We start from the raw sequence: 21,595 nt of genomic DNA, 5'->3' as shown, positions 1-21,595 counted from the left end.
AAATTGAATGCTAACTTTTTATTGGTAATAAATATGTGTTAGAAACCGGTGTCAAGTTTTGAAGTGGACATATGGTCTCTCAATAAATAAATCGATCTTTCTCTATGGTTATATACTTGAAGCGCTATAATTTTAACAATTATTCCCTTTTTAGAACGGGCGGGCGCGGCAATGCGCGCCTCCATGGTTGAGAAAGTCCTCCCTTTCCCCCGCGAGAGGACGGGGGAACCCTAGCCGCCACCTCCTCCCCTCCCCCCCCCCCGCCCTCCCTCGCCACCGCCGGGTAGGAGCCGCGACGGGGCCTCGTCTTCCCCTATGCATGGACCCCCCGGCTGGTGCGAGACGGCCGGCCACCGGAGGCGCCGAGCTATGGCGGGGCTCGGCGGTGCGGCTTCAAGCGCGCTCGGTTGCGGCAACTGCGGCGGCGGCGACTTGGAGGTGGCGCGATAGCCGCGGGTGCTCTGCTTTGATGGAGGTATGGTGGCTAGATCTGACATGGGTGCTGGTGGCGGCGGTGTGTGCGCGCGGTGACCTGGTCGGCGGTGGGCGGCACGGGAAGGCTTTTCCGGTGCTCCTTGGCGCCTGGTGGTGGCGGCTTTATCTCTCCACTAGATGGGCGGGTGGCGGTTCATGGTCCGGCGGTGGTCCGAGGCAGCAGCCATGGTGGGGATACATAGGAGGTGTCTGGTGGGGGCGCTGGTCCGGAGAGATGGGGGGCTAGTGGTGGCCCTCCGTTGCCGGCAGGGGTGCCGGCCGTGGATTCGTTCCCCTCCTCCCCTTCCCCTCTCCCCGGCCTAGTGCTACATGGTCTTCGGGCTACCGTTCTTCGGGTCTGGATGGTCGCTGGCGGCTCCATCGGTGGTTGGGGTGTCGGTAAGGCCAAAGCCAGTGCCTTGGTTGGCCATGGAGTTGTCGGATGGTAGGGCAGCAGCCCTGGTGGTGGGAGGTGTGGCATTTGTGGGCGGATCGTGTGTCTCAGGAGTGGGAAGGCAATCATGGTTACGCGGGTGGCATGGTTGCAGGTGGTTGACGGAGCTAGGGTGTGACAGAGGGGTGTGAGCACCGGGGTACACCTCCTACCAAATTTCACTGGCTGGCGGTGGCGGCGGCCGTTGCTTTCGTAACCCTTCCTAAAGGCACCATCGCAGTGTTCCCACTCCTCGTCTTGCTCCGGGTGAAAAGTTGATCTTCGGGATTGAGTGGTGGCGTCTATCCTTGGTCATTTCCCTTCTTGGAAGCACCGTTTTGGAGTATTGGCTTCGTTGGTGTCCGTCACACCTCTCTGTTGTAGATTTTCATGATGGATGTCTCTGCACGCTCCAAGCGGTTTCCCTCCTCATCATCTTTAGTTTGCTAGGTAGTCAGTGGGGTGGGGTGTCAGCGCCCGACACCATTGTATCTTGCCTTGGGTGTGTGGTGTGTGTTTGTATCGGCTTCGAATGTAATCGGTGATGTTTGCTTTATAATATAAAGCGCGGGGAAACCCTTTTTCGTCAAGATAGAGAGAGAGGAGACGGAGAAAAGAAAGAGCAAAGGTCGTCTGAGATGAACCGGGTACAACATGACGGACTGTCTGGTCACCTCCAGACACCCCCTATACATGGATTGTGTTTGAGAACAGAGCAAATGGAGGGATTAGGGCATCTCCAACGGCAATCCGCAAAAAACTTCCTACGTCCTGATACGTCTCCAACATATCTATATTTTTTTATTGTTCCATGCTATTATAGTATCAATCTTGGATGTTTTATATGCATTTGCAACCAATTATATATCATTCTTCGGAACAAACCTATTAACCTAGTACCAGTTGTTGTTTTTTGCCTGTTTTTGGTTTTCAAGAATATTGGTACCAAACGAAGTCAAAATGCCACAAACTTTTTGGAGATTTTTTTCTAGACAAAAGAGACACTAGAAGCTTCGGGAGGAAGTCTGAAGGCGAAGGAGGTGGCCACGAGCCACCAGGGCACACCCTAGTGCCTCGTGGGCCCACCTTTGCTCTGTTTGACCTAATTTTGCCTCTATAGATTCTCTAAACTTGGGAAACCAATAGAGAGCCAACCAAAACCCTATTTTCACCGCCGCAAGTTTCTTTTTCTCGAGAGATCCCATCTGGAGCCTTTTCTCGCACTCTACCGGAGGGGGATTCAACCACGGAGGGGCTCTACATCAACCTTGCTACCCTTTCGATGATGTGTGAGTAGTTTACCACGGACCTATGGGTCCATAGCTAGTAGTTAGATGGCTTCTTCTCTCTCTTTGATCTTCAATACAATGTTCACTTCGATGTTTTTGGAGCTCTATTCGATGTAATCACTTTTCGCGGTGTGTTTGTTGGGATGTGATAAATTGTGAGTTTATGATCAGATTATATATGAATATTATTTGAGTCTTCTCTGAACTCTTTTACGCATGCTTACTATAGCTTCGTATTTCTCTCTGATCTATTGATTTGGTTTGGCCAACTAGATTGATTTTCTTGCAATGGGAGAGGTGGATTGTAATGGGTTCGATCTTGCGGTGCTCAATCCCAGTGACAGAAAGGGAACATGACACGTATTGTATGGTTTCTATTAAGGATAAAAATATGGCGTTTATTCATGCGTGAGTTTACTTTGTCCACATCATGTCATCTTGCTTAAGGTGTTACTCCGTTTGTGGTGAACTTAATACTCTAGATGCATGTTGGACAGCGGTCGATGTGTGGAGTAATAGTAGTAGATGCATAATCGTTTTGGTCTACTTGTCTCGGACGTGATGCATATATACATGTTCATTGCCTTACATATCGTCATGATTATTCGCTTTTCTATCAATTGCCCATGAGTAATTTGTTTACCCATCGTATGATATTCTCAAGAGAGAAGCCTCTAGTGAAAACTATGGCCCCTAGGTCTATTTTCATCATATATCAAAAACCATGAATACCTTGCTACAATGTTTATTTATTTATTGTATTTTGTGTTTTATTTATCCATCTACCTATACAAGATTTGATCCTTGCAATTAACTGCCAAGGGATTGACAACCCCTTGTTCGCGTTGGGTGCAATTATTTGTTATTTTGTGCGCAGGTGTTGTTAACGAGGTTTTGTGTGGTTCTCCTACTGGATTTATAACCTTGGTTCTTAACTGGGGAAATCATTTTCTCTACTGTGTTGCATCATCCTCTCCTCTTCAGGGAAATCCCAATGCATCTCACAAGTAGCAGGAAGAATTTCTGGCGCCATTGCCAGGAAGACATCGTCATCATCTATTAAGTACCTATGCATAAACTCCCATCTCCTTACATTTACATTATTTGTAATTTGCCTCTCCTTTTCACCCCCCACCCCCACTTCTTAAAAGTTTTTCACAAAAAATACAAAAATATTTTTCGTTTGCCTTTTTTGCTTGCTTGCTTTTCTTTCCTTCATGTCAACACTCAAAAACAGAAAAATAGACAAGAAAAGTAAATACATATGGATCCTCACCCACTTGCTAATCTTTTCGAAAGATCTAATTATGTTGAACCAATTGCTAGTGAGTTGAGTACTCTTGATTATCTTTGTGGAGTTTTGCTTGAATATCGTGAAACTGAAAATTGTGATGAAGTGTTAAAAGAAGAAATTTATAAAGTGATTCATGATATCTCTTTGAATGAAAATCATGATTGCAATGATGTTATTATAAATTCTATTAATGTCAGTTATGCTAATAATATGCAAAATTAAAGCTTGGAGATGGCAATTTACATGTCCACTACTTATTGTAATTATCATGATTGGGGTGATGCTTCTTATGATCTTAAAATTTTATTTAATCCTTATGATGAATATGATATTGATAATAATGCTTGCAATAATATTGAAAGTGGGTTTGGAAGAGTGTCAAATTTAGGAAATAAGAATCCCACATACTCGGAGATTGTTCAATCTTATGAAAATTTTGACAAAAGTGGGCTTAGAGAGGTCATGACCTTAGTTGATGTTAATCCCACTATCTTGGAAGATTATAAGACTCTTATGCATGTGGATCATGAAGAGAAAATTTTATATGATTTCTATATTATTGAATTTGAATATGACCCTACATGCAATTATTATGAGAGAGAAAAATATGGTTATAGAAATTTTCATGTTATTAAATCACCTCTCTTCATGTTGAGATTGCTATTGTTTATTTCTCCTTCTGTGCATATGCTAGGTTCTTCTTGTCTTGATAATTTGTTTGCCTATAAAATTCCTATGCATAGGAAGTATGTTAGACCTAAACTTGTTTTTCACATGCTACGTGATGCTCTCTTTGCGTTTCAATTATTATCCTTCATGTGAGCATCAATAAAATCTTGATCCTATCTTAGTGGCTATAAAGAAAGAGCTTGTTGGGAGACAACCCAATAGTTATCATTTTCCCGTTTTTAAGTGTGCACACAATTATACTACTATTATGGTTGTGTTTTAATTAGTGTTTGTGCCAATTAAAGCCTTTGGGATGATTTGTATGATAGTTGATTTGTTTCTGTGAAAAAACATAACCTTTTGCGCCCAGTAGCAGAACTGTTTAAAATAACTGGAACGTGATTATGATTTGTATTTTTTAGACATGATTTATATAAAAATTACCCATGTTTTCCAAAAATTTCAGAATTTTTAGAGTTACAGAAGTATGAGCATATTTCATATTTCTACAGACTGTTCTGTTTTTGACAGATTCTGTTTTCGTTGCATTCTTTGCTTGTTTTGATGAAACTATGGATTGTATCGAGGGGTATAAGCCATGGAGAAATTAGAATACAATAGGTATAATTCAATAATAAAATATGAATGGGTTTACAATAGTACCTAAAGTAGTGATTTGCTTTGTTATACTAACGGGTCTCACGAAGGTTTTGTTGAGTTTTGTGTGTTGAAGTTTTCAAGTTTTGAGTGAGATCATGATGGATGAAGGAATAAGGAGTGGAAAGAGCCTAAACTTGCGGATGCCCGAGGCACCCCATGGTAATATTTGAGGGCTCCCAAGCAACTAAGCTTGGGGATGCCCCGGAAGGCATCCCCTCTTTCTTCTACCAACCATCGGTAAGTTTACTTGGAGCTATATTTTTATTCATCACATGATATGAGTTTTGCTTGGAGCGTCGTGTATTATATGAGTCTTTGTTTTGTTTACTTTTTAGTTTGTCACAATCATCTTTGTTGGACACACCTATTTGAGAGGGACACACATTTATCATGATTTGTTAGAATACTCTATGTGCTTCACTTATATCTTTTGAGCTAGGCAGTTGCTCTGGTGCTTCACTTATATTTTTTAAAGCACGGCAGTGGTTTTATTTTGAAGAAATAGTTGCACTCTCATTCTTCACTTATATATTTTTGAGTTGATAATAGTAATGGAAATTAGTACAAGTTATGAATTTGGTCCTAATATGATAGGTATTCAAGAGGGATATAATAAAAACTTGCATGTAGATCACTAAATATGATAAGTTTGATTACTTGCAATAGTTTGCGATATAAAGGTGGTAATATGTGGGTTATGCTAATGAGTAATTGTTAGTAAGAATATTGATGTTAAGGTTTGTGATTCTCGAAGCATGCGCGTATAGTCTCTCGTTATGCTAAGAAGTTAGAGCATGATTTATTATTAATTGTCATCCTTATGTGTGGCGGTCAGGGACGAGCAATGGTATTTTCCTACCAATCTATCCCCATAGGAGCATGCGTGGTAGTACTTTGCTTCGACGACTAATAAACTTTTGCAATAAGTATGGGAGTTCTTTATGACTAATGTGAGTCCATGGATTATACGCACTCCCACCTTTCCGCAACTTGCTAGCCACTTCGGTACCATGCATTGACCTTTCTAACCTTGAGATGTGGTGCAAACTTTGCCAGTGCATCCAAACCCCGTGATATGTTATGCTCTATCACACATAAGCCTTCTTATATCTTCCTCAAAACAGCCATCATACCTACCTATTATGGCATTTCCATAGCCATTCTGAGATATATTGCCATGCAACTACCACCGTTCCATTTTATTATGACACACATCATCATTGTCATACTAGATGATGCCCCGCGTGTTGCGGCGGGATTTTGTATGAAATAAAAACTGTGCCGAATTAACCATTTAGCTATTGTCTTTATAGCTTCTCCTATAGTAATATAATTTGTTTACCAATATTTTACAAATAAATAAGTAAATAAATATCTCTATCTATAATTCAAAGTTAGATCAAAACGAAATAAAAATGCATGCACGACTGACTTTTCTTTCATATAGAGCACTCAGTATGAGGCTATGAGCTGCATGCATGCGTCAGTATTTTTTCCTTGAGTAAAATATTTATAGGAGGGAGTTACTGCATGCATTTGCATGCATGCAGCAGTTACTACATATGATAGCTTTAGTAGCTCTTTTTGTCTTGATCGGACGGATATTATTGATTGATCTAGTATATCCAAGGGCCAAATTAATTTGAGTGATGTGGCTCAAGGAGAAGCTAGAGAATTCCTAATAGTGGGGGCTAGCTATTTAGATATAGTAGATTACTTTGCATTAGCATGCAGCTAATATAGTATTTGTGGCCCAGCCACCATTCATCATTTTTTATACATGTTACACTAGATCATTGCACATTCTGGTACAACGTAGGAGGCATTCATATAGAGTCATATTTTGTTCTAGTATCGAGTTGTAATTTTCTTTCGAGTTGTAAGTAAATAAAAGTGTGATGATCCTTTCCACCCTCGTGCTTCAAAGTAGCACCATGTTCTTCATGTAAAGAGTCTCCTATGCTTTCATTTTTCATATAACTAGTGGGAACATTTTTCATTATAGAACTTGGCTTGTATATTCCAACGATGGGCTTCCTCAAATACCCTAGTTCTTCATGAGCAAGCAAGTTGGATGCACACCCGCTTAGTTATATTTTTGAGCTTTCATACACTTATAGCTCATAGTGCATCTGTTGCATGGCAATCCCTACTCCTTGCATTGACATCAATTGATGGGCATCTCCATAGCCCATTGATTAGCCTCGTCAATGTGATACTTTCTCCTTTTTTGTCTTCTCCATATTATCTCTATCACCATACTCTATTCCATTAATAGTGCTATATCCATGGCTTGCGCTCATATATTGCGTAAGAGTTGAAAAAGCTGAAGCACACTAAAAAGTATGAACCAATTACTTGGCTTGCCATCGGGCTTGTGCATGATAAATACTTTGTGTTAATAAGATGGAGCATGACAAGACTATATGGTTTTTTAGGGATAACTTTTTTTGGCGTTTGTATTTTGAACGACATGATTGTTTGTTGGTATGCCTTATCATTATTGTTTTTATGTCACACTATGGACTATTGATTTGAATCACTTGGATCTTAAATATTCATGCCTCAAAATAGAGATTACATGATGAACATGATAGGTAGCATTCCACACCAAAAACTTTGTTGTTATCATTTACCTACCCGAGGATGAGCAGGAATTAAGCTTGGGGGTGCTTGATACGTCTCCAACATATCTATAATTTTTCATTGTTCCATGCTATTATAGTATCAATCTTGGATGTTTTATATGCATTTACAAGAAATTATATATCATTTTTTGGGACTAACCTATTAACCTAGTGCCTAGTGCCAGTTGCTGTTTTTCTGCCTGTATTTGGTTTTCTAGAATATCAGTACCAAATGAAGTCCAAATGCCACGAAATCTTTTTGCAGATTATTTTCTGGATAGAAGAGACACTAGAAGCTTCGAGAGGAAGTCAAAAGGTGAAGGAGGTGGCCACGAGCCACCAGGGCGCGCCCTGGTGCCTCGTGGGCCCACATGTGCTCCTTTTGACCTAATTCCACCTCTGTAAATTCCCTAAAATCGGGAAACCAGTAGAGAGCCAACCAAAACCCTATTTCCACTGCTGCAAGTTTTTGTTCTCGAGGGATCCCATATGGGGCCTTTTCTGGCACTCTATCGGAGGGGGATTCAACCATGGAGGGGCTCTACATCAACCTTACTGCCTTTCGGATGATGTGTGAGTAGTTTACCACGAACCGATGGGTCCATAACTAGTAGCTAGATGGCTTCTTCTCTCTCTTTGACCTTCAATACAATGTTCTCCTCGAAGTTCTTGGAGTACTATTCGATGTAGTCACTTTTTGTGATGTCTTTGTTGGGATCCAATGAATTTGTGAGTTTATGATCAGATTATCTATGAATATTATTTGAGTCTTCTCTGAACTCTTTTATGCATGATTATTATAGCTTCACATTTCTCTCTGAACTATTGATTTGGTTTGGCCAACTAGATTGATTTTTCTTGCAATGGGAGATGTGCTTTGTAATGGGTTCGATCTTGCGGTGCTCAATCCCAGTGACGGAAAAGGACATGACACATATTGTATGGTTGCTATTAAGGATAAAAGATGGGGTTTATTCATGCGTGAGTTTACTTTGTCTACATCATGCCATCTTGCTTAAGGCGTTACTCCGTTCTTTATGAACTTAATACCCTAGACGCATGTTGGATAGAGGTCGATGTGTGGAGTAATAGTAGTAGATGCAGAATCATTTCGGTCTACTTGTCTCGGATGTGATTCCTATATACATGATCATTGCCTTAGATATCATCATGATTATTTGCTTTTCTATCAATTGCCCAACAATAATTTGTTTACCCGCCGTATGCTATTTTCAAGAGAGAAGGCTCTAGTGAAAACTATGGCCCTAGGGTCTATTTTCATCATATATCAAAAACAAAAAAAATACCTTGCTGCAATATTTATTTATTTATTTTATTTTGTGTTTTATTTATCCATCTACCTATGCATGATTTGATCCTTGCAATTAACCGCCAAGGGATTGACAACCCCTTGTTTGCGTTGGGTGCAAGTATTTGTTATTTTGTGTGTAGGTGCTGTTAACGAGGTGTTGCGTGGTTCTCCTACTGGATTGATAACCTGGGTTCTTAACTGAAGGAAATACTTATTTCTATTGTATTGCATCATCCTCTCCACTTCGGGGAAATCCCAACGCAGCTCATAAGTAGTGCATCTATACGTGGAAATGGGGGACCCGTCCACTGACACGGATGCGGGAGGGCGCCATGCAACCGTAGTTGCATACATCTGGCCTTCCGGGGTTTTTTCGAGTCCGCACGACCAAGTAGCCACATGCAAAGGGCACAAAAGTTCAAATAGCCGCATGCAGCACTAGTTCAAATTTTTTAAAAGTTAAAATATTTACATCCCAACATTGTTATCCCCTTTCACCGCCCATTGACGCTCAATCAAGTCTTTCTTGAGCTGCTTGTGAGTTGGTCGATGCCGAATTTATTGATGCATTTGAATAAACTCCTCAAATGTGGCTGGATTCTGGTCCGAAAGTTGGATAGCATCACCCATGTTCTCAAATTACAGAGCTGCAGCAACATCGTCACCCTCATTGAGGGAGTCTCGGATTAGGGGGTGTCCGGATGACCGGACTATGACCTTTGGCCGGACTCCTGGACTATGAAGATACAAGATTGAAGACTTCGTCCCGTGTCCGGATGGGACATTCCTTGGCGTGGAAGGCAAGCTTGGCGATACGGATATGTAGATCTCCTCCCATTGTAACCGACTCTGTGTAACAATAGCCCTCTCCAGTGTCTATATAAACTGGAGGGTTTTAGTCCATAGGACGAACAACAATCATACCATAGGCTAGCTTCTAGGGTTTAGCCTCTCTGATCTCGTGGTAGATCTACTCTTGTAATACCCATATCATCAATATTAATCAAACAGGAGTAGGGTTTTACCTCCATCGAGAGGGCCCGAACTTGGGTAAAAACATTGTGTCCCTTGTCTCCTGTTACCATCCGCCTAGACGCACAGTTCGGGACCCCCTACCCGAGATCCGCCGGTTTTGACACCGACATTGGTGCTTTCATTGAGAGTTCCGCTGTGCCGTCGCCATCAGGAAGGATGCCTCATCCCGTCTTTAAAGACGACACTATTGCTAAAGGAGCTTTGGCTATCGGCCAAACTCTCCGGCTAGGAAGATTCCTTATGACCGCCTGTCCGGCCTTCGCGCCGATGATGACTTCTCGGGTCATCGAAAGCAATCTTCACGTCAACTCGGAACTCACTGAGCAGCTAGATCTGATGGAGCTCTCTTCCTTAAACAAGCTCTTGGATCGCATCGCCTCCCTGGGAGTCGCTACAGACCATGATCAGATTGGGCTTAAACCCGATCTGAGAGAGATTAACTCTCCCCAGGTCACCCACCACGTTGAAGTGGTGGAGGAACAATGCGGCAAGCCTTCATCTATCTTAAAGACTAGTTATGTCCGTATTCCCGATCCCTCCAAGCCGGATACCCGCGGAGGGCAGGACGTCATTCAAGCCCCGAACCTAAAGTCAGGCGGCGGGCTAGATTCATTGGACGATATCCAAGAACACAAGCTTCCGAGTTCGGAAACTCCTTGGCCCTCGAGCCTCAGATGGGGTGAGGTTTCAGATTTAATTCCACCCGCCCACCCAAATATAAGGGATTTATCCCAAATTCGGCAAGAGCCCGCAGAAACAGTACACCATTACTAGGCCAGATTCCTCCTGGTTATGAACAGAATAGAGGACTGCCGCGAGGAGGATGCAATTTCATCCTTCTGCAATAATTGCATGGACAAGGGGATCCTCAACGCCATAAGTCACCGTGAAATTACACGCTTCGTCGACTTGGCATCCATAGTACGAAAGTACTGTGCGATGGAAAGTGCATGGAAAACCGAAAAAAAATTGGGACAATCTGGCCTTGAATACAACCCCAGTCCAAAATAAAACGGTGCATCATCGCCAGGCACCTGGGTTAAACACCAAAAAGCAAAAACCCTCTACACGGCATGGAACCGTACTGGAGGGATGGCTCAATGGACCCTGTAAAATTCATAGTACAGAGGGCGCCACACCAACTCATAGCCTTAGAGCATGTTGGATACTCCGGCAGGTGGCCAGAAGTGGCGAGGAGCTTCTAACTCCAGAATTCACAGAGCACCACCCCAGGGATACTAGTACGGTATTAACAGTCTTCGAGACCTTCGCATCAAACAATATGCGGAAACGGACACTCCGCAACCTTGCCGAAGTCTACCAAGTAGAAACAATAAATCCATGGAGTGACACGGCTATTACCTTTAATGCCAGTGACGAACCTAAATTCCGAACAGCCTGAGCACCAGCCGCATTGGTCCTCAGTCCAATAGTGGACGACTTTCGACTTACCAAGGTACTCATGGACGGTGGCAGCGGATTGAACCTCATTTATGAGGAAACCCTTCGAAAAATGGAAATAGACTGGAGCCGCATTGAGCAAAGCAAGACAACCTTTAGAGGAATAATCCCCAGTCGGGAAGCGCGCTGTACAGGAAAAATCACACTAGACGTGGTGTTCGGCACGCCGGATAATTATAGATCCGAGGAGGTCACGTTTCAAGTGGCCCCGTTCAGCAGCGGATACCACGCTCTATTAGGGCAAGAGGCATTCACAATTTTTCAAGCTATACCCCATTACGGGTACATGAAGCTCAAAATGCCCGGACCCAATGGGATCAACACTCTTGCTAGTGACCCGGACATAGCACTCCGCGCCGAAAACAAAATAGCCGCACTGTCCCTTGAGGCACTTTCCGAAGCCCTAGCGGCCGAAGAACTAACTGCGCTGCGCTCCATGGTGAACAGGGACGATGTGATACTCGATAAAAGATCCAAGTCCACCTCCTTTAAACCGGCGGACGAAATAGTCAAATTCCAGGTCCACCCAACGGACCTTACAAAAACGGCCTCCATCGGGGTGCAATTAAACCCTGATGTAGACGCCGCACTACGAGAATTCCTACGCGAAAATTGGGACATTTTTGCGTGGCACCCTTCAAACATGCCAGGAATCCCACGCGGGCTGGCCGAACACAGCCTCAACATCCTAAAAGGATTCAAGCATGTCAAGCAGGCTCTTCGGTGATTCTCCGAATCAAAGAGACAAGCCATGGGAGAAGAGCTAGCCAAACTACTGGAGGCCGGATTCATCAGAGAGATAAAACATCCGGACTGGCTAGCGAACCTGGTGATGGTACCAAAGAAGGACAAATCCTGGTGCCTATGCATCAATTTCAAGGACCTCAACAAGGCTTGCCCAAAGGATCCCTTCCCCCTCCCCCGCATTGATCAAATTATCGACGCTACCGCAGGACATGATTCATTGTGTTTCCTCGATGCATACTCCGGCTACCATCAAATTAAGGTGGCAGAGCCAGACCAAGCCGCAACGGCTTTCGTCACCCCATACGGCCCATTCTGCTTCAACACAATGCCCTTCGGGCTCAAAAACGCCGGCGCAACATATCAGCGCATGATTCAGACATGTCTGGCAAACCAGATCGGCAAAACAGTGGAGGCATACGTAGATGACGTGGTCGTCAAAACCAAGCATGTCGAAACTTTAGTAGACGATTTGAGGCTAACATTCGATAACCTCCGGACATATGACATCAAGCTTAACCCGGAAAAATGCGTTTTCGGCGTACCAGCCGGAAAGCTCTTGGGCTTCATTGTATCCGGTAGAGGAATTGAAGCAAACCCAGCTAAGATCCGAGCTCTGTCACAATTGGTTATTCCAAGAGACCACAAACAAATACAAAAATTGACGGGATGCGTGGTGGCTCTAAGCTGCTTTATCTCCCGTTTGGGAGAAAAGGCATTACCCCTTTATCGCCTCCTCCGGCGCACCGAACACTTCGAGTGGACGGATGCCGCCACGGCCGGACTCGAGGAAATAAAAGCCATATTGGCAACAAACCCGGTCCTGGCCGCGCCTAACACCGGCAAATGAATGCTATTATACATTGCGGCAACTCATCAAGTTGTAAGCGCAGTGCTCGTCGTCGAACGAAAAACGGCCAGACACAAATTTCCACTTCAAAACCCAGTTTACTACATGTCCACTATCCTCACTCCATGCAAGTCACGGTACCCGCATTATCAAAAGATAGCGTACACGTTGTTTATGGCATCCCGGAAGCTGCGACACTACTTTCAAGAGTGTTCAATAACAGTAGCCTCCGAAGTACCTCTTAACGGCATTATAAACAACCGCAACGCGACGGGCCATATTGCTAAATGGGCAATTGAGCTCCTCCCGTTCGACATAACCTACAAGCCACGGCGAGCTATCAAGTCGCAAGTTTTGGCCGACTTCGTCGCCGAATGGACTGAAGCCGAACTCCCTAAAGAGTATGGCACATATTCCAATTGGATCATGCACTTCGACAGCTCCAAAAGGTTAGCTGGTCTGGGGGCTGGCATCGTTTTGACGTCCCCAACAGGAGATACAGTTCAATACATACTCCAGATAATGTATACAGACTCCAATAACGCAGCCGAATACGAGGCCCTTCTACATGGCCTCCGGATGGCAGTCTCCATGGGCATTCAACGCCTAGAGGTGCGTGGGGATTCGAACCTCGCGATATCCCAAATAAATGGAGACTTTGATGCCAAGGATCCGAAAATGGCAGCTTATCGCAACGCCGTCCTAAAAATGTCAGCTCGGTTCGAAGGGCTCGAATTTCACCATATAGCCCAGGAAAACAATCAGGCAGCAGACATCTTGGCATGCATCAGTGCAAAGCGCGATGCAGTCCCCCAACATTTTCTTGGAAAGGCTATTCAAGCCATCTGTATCATGGGAAGGGGAATCCGGGAATAACAGCCCGGATCCAACCGCACTGCCCGACACCGAACATTCTAACATAGCGGAAGGCTTGGCCAACGAAGTAACATCCTCAGCCCACGAGATAATGGTAGTCATTGCCCCGTGGAAAAAACCATTCCTAGCCTACCTGACCAAGCAGGAACTTCCAGAGGACCAAAACGAGGCACGCTGCATAGTGCGGCGATCTAAAGCCTACAAAGTCCATGAGGGAGAGCTTTATAAGAAAAGCAACACCGGAGTCCTTCAAAGGTGTATCTCCGAAGAGGAAGGGCGAAATCTCCTGGCTGAAATTCATGCCAGACTCGGCGGGCACCACACCGCAGCCCGGGCCCTTGTAAGCAAGGCCTTCTGTACATGATTTTATTGGCCGACGGCCCGGGCAGATGCTCAGGATTTAGTCCAACGATGCGTCCGTTGCCAACTCTTTGCTAACCAAAGCCACATGCCACCCACCGCCCTCCAAACTATACCCAGCACCTGGCCCTTTGTGGTCTGGGGGCTTGACATGGTTGGACCCCTTAAAGGGGGAACCCACAAGCAAAAATACTTACTGGTCATGGTGGACAAATTCACCAAATGGATAGAGGCCAAGCCTCTTAAGACGGCCAAATCCGGACCGGTGATAGACTTCATATCAGGGGTCGTACATCGTTATGGCGTCCCCCACAGCATCATCACTGATAACGGCACGAACTTTACGGCCAACAAGGTCAAACTCTGGTGCAAAAACATGGGCATCAAGCTCGACTACGCTTCAGTCTATCACCCACAAACTAACGGTCAAGTCGAGCGAGCAAATGGTCTAATCATGAGCGGCATCAAACCCAGGTTAGTGCGATCCCTCAAGGAATCTAATACGCACTGCGTAGAGGAGCTCGACTCCGTACTCTGGGGGCTGCGGACCACGCCGAATCGCACTACCGGATTCACACCATTCTTTATGGTATACGGCGCCGAGGCAGTTCTGCCCTGCGACATAATTCATGACTCATCTCGCGTGCGCATGTACGAAGAAAGATAGGCCGAACTCGATCGGCAGGACAGTTTGGACGCCTTGGAGGAGGAGCGCGACGTAGCAAAAGCCCGTTCCGTATTCTATCAACAGCAGGCTCGAAGATATCAAAGTAGAGAAGTACGGGCCAAAACTTACAATGTTGGCGAATTAGTTCTATGCCTGCCGGACAAGAAAAAAGACAAACTCAAACCCAAATGGGAAGGTCCCTTCATAATTGACCAAGTCCTGACTGGTGGAGCGTACCGTCTGCGAGATGCATCGGATAACCGACTCGAGCCGAACCCATGGAACGCAGCCCGTCTACAAAGATTCTACGCCTAGCGCCGGACTCTGTGTTCGTCTCCTTACTCTGTCTATTTTTTACATATTAGCTGCCTTATATTTCTCTCCTTCTCCCTCCTTCTCTCTTGTAGCCTTTGAGGGCTCGTTTGCGTCTTGTTCGCAAACAATTGACGCGCCATTCACGCTCATTATACATGGGGGCTTCTTTAACAGAAGCTTGTTTATACGGGCCTCATGCCCAACACATGTGTCACACTTCCGCATGTACCTTTTATTCACCATTATATGCATCGATATGACTTAAGTTTTGGCCAAGCTGGGTTGCCTGGCTCCTGTGCTTACCCCTACGTTCCCGATTGTTCGGCTAGGCGGTAAAGGGAGCACCTATGCGATTGTTACTGCCGGGTCAGCCGGATGTGTACCTCAGACTGGGTGAAGCCGAAAGCTAGCGTTCTTAAGGGAATATTCGGTCGGTGAACTAAATATGATTTCTCACTCGTTTATTTATCCGCCCCCAGATGTTTTTCTGCTTTTTTCGCAGTCCGGACATGCACTTTAGGGCATGCCTCCCAGGGAAAGGAACCCCTAACGGAACTATTCTCCCTGGAAGATGTTTCTTACTAACCATGTAATATAACATAACTAGTTGTGCACTTGTCTATTCAAGCACTAATGACCCCTATGCCTGGTCTCCACGCATGCCCCGGTTCTTACATAACCGAGAGGGTATTCGGACACACTCCGGACTATCGGGTCCTGAGGTTGAAGCGAAAAAGTCCGCCATGACAAACGATCTACAATCCGGCTAGAAGGCATTTTACATGTCATTTTAAAATACATAGTCAATTTGACTGGGTATATTCCTCTTCAATACCATCCAACAGGCTGTCTAGTTTACAGTCCTGTTGAGAATATTTGGCGGCCAGCTCTACCTGGTCGTACACTAAGCTCACAGGGATCTCCTTCCCATCGGGCCCTACTGGTCCGACCTCGGCCATGTGGTTTGGGTCAGCCTTCGTGTACCGTGTCTTCACCATGGCCCAAGCCTCCCTGGCGCCTTGATGGCAGGCCGATATCTTCCATAATCGGAAGCGCCGCCGCGCTCCCTTCAGCTTCTCCGCAAGCTCTCCAAGGCCTTCGGGCATGGAGACGGATGGCCACAAAGCCTGGGCGACGCCTTGCATCACCTGTCGAACTCGTTCGTGCAATTGTAAGAGCTCGGGAAGAAGGTCACCCGTAGATCCGAGCATTTCCTCCGTAGGCCTACCTGTCAGCATACCTACAGACATAACTCTATCAATCGACTTCCTCGCCGAACTCTTTTTCCAAAGTTCGTTCAAAGCACTTACTAAAAATGCCGAGTCAAAGCCGCCAATTCTCCTTCACGGAGTCCGACAGCTGAGCACAAACATCCTTTAGTTCCTCGCCCAGATGGGTGTTGGCATCTTGGAGCTTATTTTTCTCTTGCCTCACCCTTGTAAGCATGCTCTCACCGGCCTTTAACCGACACAAGAGCTGTTGTTGGTCCGGATTCACTCCGGCGCCATCTGCAATGTTACTGTCAGATTTTTACACATGCCGCACTTTGCAACATACTTATCTTTCAAAGCATATAGTACCAGAGGGGGTCTCCTTGGCCTCCCCTGTCGCGGCTAGTGCGGCCTCAAGTTGAGCTTTGCACTCTTCCAGCTCCTGGGACAATTGGGTATTCTTTTTTGTAAGATCCTGCATAACAAATGATCCTTAAATCAGTTATTCTAACTGTTTCAAGTCTCGGGGGCTATTGACATATATAACCATCAAATTTTCTCACCCGTATGTCTTTTACATACTGCTCTGTGGCTCTGGCTAGACCATTTTGAGCGGCACGGAGATACGCATCTCCCGTATTGAAGGCATCTAATGCCTCTTGGGAGAAACAAGCGTCACGAAGAATTGTCCGGCGACACCTGTGGTTCATGGCACTCTCCACCTCTGAATTGGTGGCAGACAACCCGTCTGCATCCTCTATTGGAGGAGCGTCCGGTGCGCGCCTCGTAATCGCCTCTGCTTCCGGACCCGGCCTTGGAGCCTGGCCGGTGGAGGCACGATTGGCAACCTCTCCGGATATAGTCCGGTGAGCGCTCTTTTTCCTGAAGAAAGCACGAGCGTTGGTACGCCTCGAGGGAATAAAACTTGAGAATAAAAAAGGCACGCCATACTATTGCGCCGGCGTCTCAATCCGGACCGTACTTCTTCCTTGCTCAATTGATGAAACACCCCATCGATCAGCTCCACACCTAAGTCCGGGTCCTCTTGGGAGTCCGGATCGAAGGACCGTTCTGGGTCCTCGGGTTGTGGAGGAGGGTTGTTTATCTCCTTTATAGCCTGGCATAGCTCCCGCGTTGAAATTGTTAGACTAAATACTTAACTGTGGGAATATGAAACGGATGGACAAGTGAAAGTATTCGCTTACCCAGCTTGGAGGATTGTACATAGAAAATCCGCCCCGTGGGTTGACGCGGAGGAATTCCTCCTCTTCTCCCTTGTACAAAGTGGACAAGATCTTTATTAGTGCGGCAGACGAATCCGGCCCCTTACGGCCGCACCAGGTGGCGTCGTCCTCCCCGTTGAAATCCCACATGGGGTGGCCTCTATACTGAAGCGGCCGCACCCCCGCGTAATGCATGTGGCCATGACCTCGATCATGGTCAGTCCGGAATGAGCCAACAACCTTATCCAGCTCATCAGGTAAAGGACGTCCCTGTCATTTTACTTCCGAGGGCTCCGTGGACGCCAGCTTAGGCGCTTCTTTAGAGGAGCATTATCGAACTCAGGGAGGCCGATTCATACAGGGTCCGGCTGGGGGACGTCTTCTATATAAAACCATTCTGAAAGCCAGTCTTCGGATGCCTTCTTTGGGGTTCTGGATAGATATCCGGTCCCGGCGATGCGCCATAGTTCGGCTCTGCCCACTTGATATATCGACCCCTCCTGAGAACGGGGCACGAGGCAGAACAGCTTCTTCCACAGCGCAAAATGAGCCTCGATACCCAAAAACAGCTCACAAAGGGCTACGAAGCCCGCAATATGCAATATGGAGGCAGGCGTAAGGTTGTGCAACTGGAGGCTGTAAAACTCCAGGAGCCGCCGGAGAAACGGAAGAATTGGAAATCCGAGCCCTCTTATCAAATAAGGGACAAGGCATACTCGCTCTCCTTTGGAGGGATTGGGAACGCTCTCTGCTTGCTCTCCACCATTATAGGTGGCGAGCCCGGCTCGAACAGGGACCATGTAGGCCGAGGGGAGTAATCCCCTGGCTTGGAGCACCACTAGCTCGTTGTGCGAGACGGAGCATCTCTCCCAATCTCCAGGCTGAGGACTGGGGGAGGGGGGCGAGAGGAGGAGCTGCGTCGATCGGCCATGATGGAATGGATCTCTGTCGAATGCGCCCCGATGAAAGCTCGCGAAGGAAAGATGGTGTGATTCGGATCTAAATCCCTGTCTCTTTTATAGGCAGCTCATTTGCACAGCTAGGGGGGTAAATGAAAAAAACACCCTGGCTTTTCACATTCGTTTGACACGTGGAAGATGGCCATTATTGGGCACAGAATCCAAGGAGCGCAACATTCACCAGAAGCCGGACACTATTCCACAGGTACATGGAGTTTGGAGAAGAACCCGCCTTGCAATGCCGAAGACAAATCTGCGCGCCAGATTCATCTCATTGAAGCCTAGTTCGGGGGCTACTGAGACAGTCCCAGATTAGGGGGTGTCCAGATGACCGGACTATGACCTTTGGCCGGACTCCTGGAGTATGAAGATACAAGATTGAAGACTTCGTCCCGTATCCGGATGGGACATTCCTTGGCGTGGAAGGCAAGCTTGGTGATACGGATATGTAGATCTCCTCCCATTGTAACTGACTCTGTGTAACCCTAGCCCTCTCCGGTGTCTATATAAAACGGAGGGTTTTAGTCCATAGGACGAACAACAATCATACCATAGGCTAGCTTCTAGGGTTTAGCCTCTCTGATCTCGTGGTAGATCTACTCTTGTACTACCCATATCATCAATATTAATCAAGCAGGAGTAGGGTTTTACCTCCATCGAGAGGGCCCGAACCTGGGTAAAAACATAGTGTCCCTTGTCTCCTGTTACCATCCGCCTAGACGCATAGTTCGGGACCCCCTACCCGAGATCCGCCGGTTTTGACACCGACACTCATCCTCGATGATCATGTTGTGCATGATCACACAACATGTCATTGATGTCAACTACACAACTTATTCTTGTAGACTCGTGTTGGGCCTCCAAGCGCAGAGTTTTGTAGGACAGTAGCAATTTTCCCTTCAGTGGATGACCTAAGGTTTATGAATCTGTGGGAGGCGTAGGATGAAGATGGTCTCTCTCAAACAACTGTGCAATCAAATACAAGAAATCCCTTGTGTCCCCAACACACCAAATACAATGGTAAATTGTATAGGTGCAATAGTTTGGCTAAGAGATGGTGATACAAGTGTAGTATGGATAGTAGATATAGGTTTTTGTAATCTGAAAATGTAAAAATAGCAAGGTAACAAGTGATAAAATGGAGCACAAACAATATTGCAATGCTTGAAAACAAGGCCTAGAGTTCATACTTTCACTAGTGCAATCTCTCAGCGGTACTAACATGACTGAATCATATAACAATCCCTCAACGTGTGACAAAGAATCACTCCAAAGTTCTTATCTAGTGGAGAACATAAGATGAAATTGTTTGTAGGGTGCGAAACCACCTCAAAGTTATCCTTTCCTATCAATCTATTGAGCTATTCCTATAAGTGTCACGAAGAGCCCTGAGAGTTTGTTCTAAAATAACACCATATGATACGCATAAACCAAATCTAATGTCACCTAGATACTCCAATGTCACCACAAGAATCCATGAGTCAATTATACGATACGCATCAAACAACTCCAGATTAATAATATTCAATCCAACACAAAGAATTTCAAAGAGCGCCCAAGATTTCTACCGGAGAAAGTAGGACGAAAACGTGCATCAACCCCTATGCATAGATTACCCCAATGTCACCTCGGGAACCCACGAGTTGAGTGCCAAAACATATATCAAGTGAATTAATATAATACCCCATTATCACCACGGGCATTCATATGCAAGACATACATCAAGTGTTCTCAAAACCATAAAAGTATTCAACCTGATAATAGTGAAACCTCAAAGGTAAAACTCAATTCATTGCAACAAGATAGAGAGGGAGAAACACCATATGATCCAACTATATTAACAAAGCTCGTGGTATATCAAGATCGTGCCAAATCAAGAACATAGAGAGATATCAACACTACTGTAGAATGCTGCTAACGCGACACTACGATCAGAGACCCTTCGACGAAACTGTGTGCGATGCAATAATCGCAAATGTTGGTGTAGAAAAACCATAAAAAGGTGCAAAACGTTTGCGATGGAGGAGACATCAAACACGGTTCAGATTCAGATTTTACTTGCGTGTGCGATGCTGGGCATACGGTTGATCCAGCAGACTGTTTGCAATGAGGAAGAACAACAGAAACGGGCAGCCATATCAATGTGTGTGCGATATAAGGCATACAGTTCGCTCCGATGAACTATGTGCTATTAGGGAATGCAATGGAAATGGTCAGCCAGATCAAGGTGTGTGTGATCATATGGTTCACTCAGACAAACTGTTTCCGATTAGGCAAGAGAACCGAAACGGTTGATCTTAACAAGATGTGTGTGATATGCAGCATTTGCGACCAGCCAAAAGAACACAAACGATTCGTGTAAACCAGTTGTGTGTGATATGCAGCAAACAGCCCACTCGGATGAACTATTTGCGATGAGAAATTGTAACACAGACGGTTACTATAGTAAGTTCGTGTGCTATTCTGTTCATACAAAAAACTTTGAAAAAGGCAAACTAGTTGCTTGTGGTGGCTAGGAGTATCGCACACGATGCGTCTGCGAGTACTCATGTGCGATGATTAGGAAGGTACACATAATGAATGGCCGCAAGGGTGATATGCTGATCATGGAGTCCGAGAAGACCGTGGTCGGAAGGCCGCAGGCTCAGCTTTTTAGCCTATATTTTATTATAATTGTATGCATAAGTAGGTTGTGAGTGTTTTGTGCCTTGGTGCGTGTAGCATTTTAAATTATCCTCAATATGTAATACAATTATTAACTGTTGCCATTGTAAATTTGCCTCAACAGCGAGCAGGACACGCGCAGGGACGCCACGCAAGCAACCACGTGGTCAACCTTCTGGCATCCTGTTGGAGACGTGACGGCGCATCCATAGGACACGATGATGATATCATGACCATATGTGATAGTGGGCAGACACGTACACGTACATTCAAGAATAAGGGCCCATGTTTTGGGCTTCTGATGCGTGGCATACGGTTGATCCAAAAGAACTGTTTGTGATGAGGCAGAACAACAGAAACGGGGCTTTTTAGGCCCAGAACCATCAATAAATTTTGATTTTGTTTCCTGTCACATTGCAGATTACAACGCAATAAGTAATTGCAAGTCTATTCACACCGATCAAACTAGTGT

This window comes from Triticum aestivum, chromosome 7B (genome assembly GCF_018294505.1).
Source record: "Triticum aestivum cultivar Chinese Spring chromosome 7B, IWGSC CS RefSeq v2.1, whole genome shotgun sequence".
NCBI lineage: Eukaryota > Viridiplantae > Streptophyta > Magnoliopsida > Poales > Poaceae > Triticum > Triticum aestivum.
This window is presented reverse-complemented; position numbering follows the sequence as displayed.